General features: G+C 36.8%; 1 non-coding gene across 1 annotated transcript; it reads right to left on the reverse strand.

The window, feature by feature from the left end:
* Positions 1-5,578: 5,578 nt before the first annotated feature.
* Positions 5,579-5,767, reverse strand: LOC112313216 (U2 spliceosomal RNA). The gene has a single exon (XR_002975678.1). It is a non-coding gene; the product is annotated as a U2 spliceosomal RNA (small nuclear RNA).
* Positions 5,768-6,396: the final 629 nt, after the last annotated feature.

The following is a 6,396-nucleotide window of genomic DNA, read 5'->3' on the forward strand; positions in this document are numbered from 1 at the left end:
TCCTTGGTTTCAGGCATCCTTTGGGGGTCTTGGAACATAAACCTCACACATAAGGGGGAGCTACTATAGATAAAAGTAGCAAGCTATAGAAGTTACATATTCACAAGGTCTTTTTTTTTTTTTTTTCCTGAGGAGATCAAAATCCAGGCAAGGAACCCAATGGAAAAAAGAAAAGCAATAACTCAATTATATCCACTTATTTTCTATAGAAAGGATGGGATGTGTTCATGGAAGCTGAGTAGTTCAAACCAAGGCTAGAAAAAGAAGAACCAAAAATAAAGGTTCGTAGAAATGTATTCAACAGTATCTAAGAAGAAGAGATATTATACTGTATTTAAGTCACCTGAGGTGCACACTCATTGAAAAAGGATGGTTCATCAAGCTTTTCTTGTAGACTTTTAGATAACTTTTAGGATTTCAAGAAAGAATAGAGAAAATAGACTTTATAATCAAATTTAAGTAAAAGAAATTATTTTAGATATGCTGGGTGGGCCCAATCCAATCAGTCGAAAGGCTTTAAGAGCAGAACTGAGGTTTCCTGGAAGAAAAAAAGAATTCCACCTGTGGACTGCAGCTTCTGCCTGTGTCTGAGACTTCCAACCTGCCTTTCCTGATAGCCTAGTCTCCCTGATCAGCTCCCACAATCACATAAGCCAATTCCTTAAAATAAGTCTTTTAGTGTGTATTTCCTATTGGTTCTGTTTTTTCTGGCTGAATCCTGATATACTCTCACCAAGCCTTTCTCAGGCAACTTACAGAGAATATCCTTTAAAAAAAAAGAGAGAGGAAGACTCTTTTTTTCCCCAAGCAAATTGGGAATTCACTTTAAATGAGAGATGGAGGCCATCCAAAGATAATGATGACTAAAAACTTCAGGATAGCAGGTATAGACAATGTTCGATAGGATTTGTAAGGGACACAGCAACATTCATAAGGTAAAAATTACTCATATATATTAGATTGGCAGCTTGAGAGGAAGACCAAAGTCAGACAGATTTCAAAACAATATTAACAGGAGGTCTTAGTGGCCAAGACAAAAACATAAAAGTTGCCGGGCCATTCATTTGTACAGCCACAGACGTTTCCAGTTGACTGCAAACACAGGAAGTAGGGACACCAGCAAAACTCTTCCAGGGCCGTAGATGTGCTATAATTATACTTTTTCCTGAAATTATCATCAACTTTGTGTTCTGTGTTCTGAAGAAGAATCTAATCTCCATTACAAAGAAGAAGGTTAAAATAAAACGTCAGAGCAATGAATTGTTTTCTATGATTTGGTGTATTAGAGAAAACGAAGCTTTCTGAATAGGGTTGAAGGAATGATCTGGGGAAGATGCCAGAAAGGAAATGATTTCTAGGAGGAGAAGGAGAATTAAAAGTGTGTCAATAGAAAACTGCTTTTAGTAGATAGGAAGAAACTCAGTACTACTGGAGTTGCACTGTGGAAATAAAACTCCAATGCCAGAGTAACAATTTTTATATCTCTCAGCTACCAGAGTCTATAAAATCAAATCACATTATTTAGATATCAGCATCACGTGTTTTGCTTAAGGGGTCAAAAGCTAAATTTTAAGCAAATTTAAGAAAGAATTGGGTTGTTAGGAAAAGGAATGACTTATGAAGTTCTGGGGAATCCAGAAATCATCAAGTAATGGAATTCTGAGTAGTGATTTCTATTTTCCTCATGTAGATATGTGAAGTGTCATTCAGGCATGTCACAGACCCTGAAGTAAATGGACAGGTTATAAATAGTAACTACAATTTTCTAGGGTCAATTGAGTAGCTGCTACAAGGGCTTCAAGACTACTGTCTTCTACATCAGCATCTGAGGATTCTAGGGAAAGTTGGAGATATAATGCCTTTATTTTTAGTGAGTGTATCTTTAAATAACAGAACACATGCATTTATATGTGCATATAAGAAAAAATGTCATGTTATCATAAATTGGGCAGGCTGTGACATGAGACATCCTAGTACTTTAGCAACACATATAACCCAAAAAGGAAGAGACATCGCAGTGTGAAGAGCAGGACATGGGAATACCAACCAGTCTTGAGCAGCTGGCTTCTGGAGGAGTAGCCAGGAAGTCAAACATTCAGAAGCCAAATGACATGGCAGCCTCAAGGCTGGGTAAATAAGGGTTCCCATCAGTTAGGCAGAGAACAACAAAAAGAATCCATATCTGATGTTGATTATCACTCTCTCACAGCAAGCTCCTTGCCAGGAGCCAGGGTCCACGGAAAAAAGACTTGGTGCTAGTCAAACAGGGAGTTGGGGTCCGCCAGGTAAGTTCCAGTTCAGGGAATATCTCAAGTCCAGCAAGGAAAACAGAGCAAATTCATGGTTGGATTAATATAGTGGGTAATGAGGGAAAAAAACACCTGCAACAAAATGTCTTATGCTCCAATCCAAGAGATTTCTACTTCCATACCAATAACAAAGAAAGAATATATTTTTGCCATGTATAATGAGCACTTTTTTGCCCAAATTTCTGAGGGAAAAATAAGGGTGTACGTTATACATGGGTAGTATTAAAACGTGGGTACACATTATACACAGCAAAATACAGTAGTTCTAGGCTCTCCCAATATGTCATGCAAATACAATTGCTCTGATCTCCTGACCAGATCAGGCTCTGCTAGTGAACTGGGGTCAGCCTGGTCCAGCAGGAGGACACTGTTGTCTCCAGTGGGGAGAAATGGGGGACAACAAAACTAGGGAAAATTAGATCATTAGGGACAACAAGTACACGTCTAAAGCTACATAGAAAGAAATGACACTTGAGTTTTATTTCACAGCTGTTATATGTGCTGAGAATCCAAGGAACCCTTGTCAGTGACAAATCAGAGTTTTTAATGAACAGGGTTATAGGAGTTCTATGCTATATACTTCTAAAAACTGTGCTCCAGTCAGGCCAATGGAAAGAAACTTCTGCACATTCAGTCAGGCAGATAGTCATTCAGAGTGATAACAGGAATTATGTTTTGATCTCAGTAATAGTTTATGAAGCTGCCTGGAGAGTCATGGAAAGAATGATCAAAGCAAGGACAAAAATAATCTATACTTTCTTTTCCCCATAGAGCATGAAAAATCTTTTTTACCCACCTTTCATTATCCTTTGAAATAACTCGCAGGGGAATAAAAGCAGATGTCTGGAGAAGTCATCAAGAAAAGCCACAAATCAAAAAGATTTCAAACAGAAATGTTTTTAATGAACTGGCTGAAGGTTTGTGTTTTCCTCCCCCTGTTCCATCCCAACTGATCCCAGAGTGTTAGTGGGAGGGTGTTCTATCAATCAGTACTTTTCCAAATCTAAATGTGCCATCATTCTATTTTCTTTGGGAAGAGAAGACTTAAAAAAGTGGGTGGAAGAATGCTTTAGAGTACGGAACGAGCTTTCTTCTGCAATCCAGACTTACTGCTTTCCTTTTAGTCCACAGTACATGCAACCTAGAGCTAGAAAACTTGGAATAAGCCCTTGGCCATCCTTCTGTTACATTTGTAAGGAAAAATATGAAGTTGTGCCTTTTAAGAGCTGTCTTGACTCACAGAACATTCACTCATTGGCTTTTCTTTCTCCCCCCCCCCTTTCTTTCCTGGAGTCATAGTATTTAGCAATGATAATTAAAAAGATCTTTTGGTAGTTTGTACACTTTCTTTTTCTTTTTAGAAGAATAGGTATGTTTTTTCTATCTAGCTAGGGGTTTTGGATAGAAATATTATTTCTGGATAAATAGATCTCCATCCAAAAAAGATCAAGTAATTTCTACAACTTTCAATTCTTTTTTTTAGAGTTCACTGCCTTCTTTTTAAAATTTGTATTGTTTATGTTATTACAATTGTTCCACCTTTTCCCCCTTTGCCCACCTCCACCCAGCCCTCCCCCTACTTCCATAATCAGTCTCCTTACTGTTGTCCATGTCCATGGGTGCTTCATATATGTTCTTTGACTAGTTCCTTTACTTTCCTTCAATCAGTCCCCACCTCCCCCCTCTCCCTTCCCTTCTTACAGTTGTCAGTCTGTTCCATGATTCTATACTTCTGGTTCTCTTTTGCTTTTTATTTTGTTCATTAGATTCCTCTTATAAGTGAGGTCATATGGTATTTGTCTTTCACCAATTGGCTCATTGCACTTAGCATAATAGCCTCCAGTTTCATCCATGCTATTGCAAAAGGTAGGAATTCCTTCAATTCTTAATGTGACTGGCCCTGATTCTAAGTCAGCCAATGGCTATAGTGTTGGAAGGGGCCTGAAGATATCATCTTGCCTTATCTCTTGTGTTCTACCCAATAAAATGTAATTATGCCCATATCCTAATTTTATGCGGTGAAGTTCAATGATTTGCTAAGGTCTCACTATGGAAATCCAGGACAATGGCCTCTAATGGAGGGCGTTGATCTAGCACCACACCGTGCTGTTTCTCTTCTGAAACAGTGACTTATTTAATCCATATTATTGTAAACTAGGTCATAGACATTAACTTAGTAATTGAGTTCTGTTAAATTTCCAAGCTAGATGACAATGATTAAAGAGTATCTTTACAATAACAACTTCATAATTAAAACGAACAATGATATTGTACAATATTGTTGTCAATAAAACACATCTTCCTTTTTAAGAAAGTAGTGAATAATTTTAGGAAACGTTATTGGTAATTATTTAGATTCTTATAGTAATACAAATAATTATAGAATGCCTATATATTATAGTGAATATATTCTGGTCTGAGATAAAATTGCAGAGTCAAGAACTGTAATCAGAGAAACAAAAAATGAAATCGCTGTACAGGAAGATATGGTAGCATATGCTGTTGCAATATTGTAAGACTTTGCTTGTGGTCCCTATGTCCCTCTTGGATGGGTCTAGAGGAGGTGAATAAAGGCGAATATGAGAAACCTGGGATTGGACATATCCAAACAGGAATGATGGGATCTACACTATGTTACCCTTGCTCCAGGCAATGCCATTATTCTACATTAAGCATACTCAGTCAACCCCAGTTTTCCGAGGAAGAATATAACCATGCAACATATGCCAAGAAGAGGAAAGTGGTACATCCACAGAGAGCCTCAAAAAGTTTGATGGCATCTCCAGCCAGCCTTTGGGAAATCTTTATATTCAATGGAAAATAAGAATATGAAAAATACAGTTTAGTACTATACAAATTAAAGAATATATTTCTATGATATAGTTTCAACATTATTTCATAAAAATGGAGATTTGATTATTTACATTAACAGTGTGGACAAAGACTTCTGTCTGGTAAATTAGTACCACCAATTCCATGTTCACATGACAATGTATGTTCTTTTCTTGTTTGTTTTAGAATAATGTTTTGGTTTTCATGTTTTTTATAAAAATGAAGGCTTTTAAAAATTGATTTTAGGAAGAGAAAGGAAGAGAAAGAGAAACATCTATTTGTTGTTCCACTTGGGGCAACACTCTAACCAACTGACCTCTAGGGCTTCTACACGGGGCTAGGGCTCTGCTGAGGGTTTTGACAGGACACCTGCTAGGAAAGGTAACAAATCACTGCAAATGGATTCTCCTCTTCATATGATGAATTTTATCTCCCAAGAGGGCTGCCCATTCCTGGAAGTACTACAGACCGGGTCAATGTGCGAAGTGGACTGAGCAAGCTCCTATTCCATCTTCTTGCCCCCAAAATACATTTAATACAATGTCCTCAGATAGAAGATGAATCAGATAGTAAACTTATAAGAACAAATACTATACTTGGTATTAGCCAAAAGACTGAGAAATAAGTGATTTAAAAATGCAGACACTTAAAAAATAAGGTCCATAAGTTGATTTTTTGAACACTATGGTTATGATATTTTAAAACAAATTATTATAGCCCTCGCTGGGTAGCTCAGTTGGTCAGACTGTTGTCCCAATACGGCAAGGTTGCGGGTTTGATCTCTGGTCAGGGCACTTACAAGAATCAACCAATGAGTGCATAAATAAGTGGAACAACAAATTGGTATCTCTGTGTGTGTGTGTGCCTCTCTCTCTGTCTCTCTCTTCTCCCCTTCCTCTCTGTCTCTACAATCAAATTTAAAAAACTAGTATAAGCTCTATACGATTGATGAAATTAAGGAGTTATTTTTAGTTTTTAGAAGAAATAGTCTTTAAATTTTATGCTTATAGGTGAGAATATTTCTGGGCAGCTTGTTGAGATTTATATATATATATATATATATATACACACATATGTATATATGTAAACACATGATAGAATTTATATATGTGCATATATATGTAAAGTATCATTTCATACATTGTTTTGTCCCTAAAAGAATGTAGGGGAGAATAAAAAGACATAAATATATCATATGAATCTGCCTTTAGATTTTATTTTGAAATACAGGGTTATATTGTACAGTAGATAATGC

The sequence above is a fragment of the Desmodus rotundus genome, chromosome 2 (genome assembly GCF_022682495.2).
Source record: "Desmodus rotundus isolate HL8 chromosome 2, HLdesRot8A.1, whole genome shotgun sequence".
Classification (NCBI taxonomy): domain Eukaryota; kingdom Metazoa; phylum Chordata; class Mammalia; order Chiroptera; family Phyllostomidae; genus Desmodus; species Desmodus rotundus.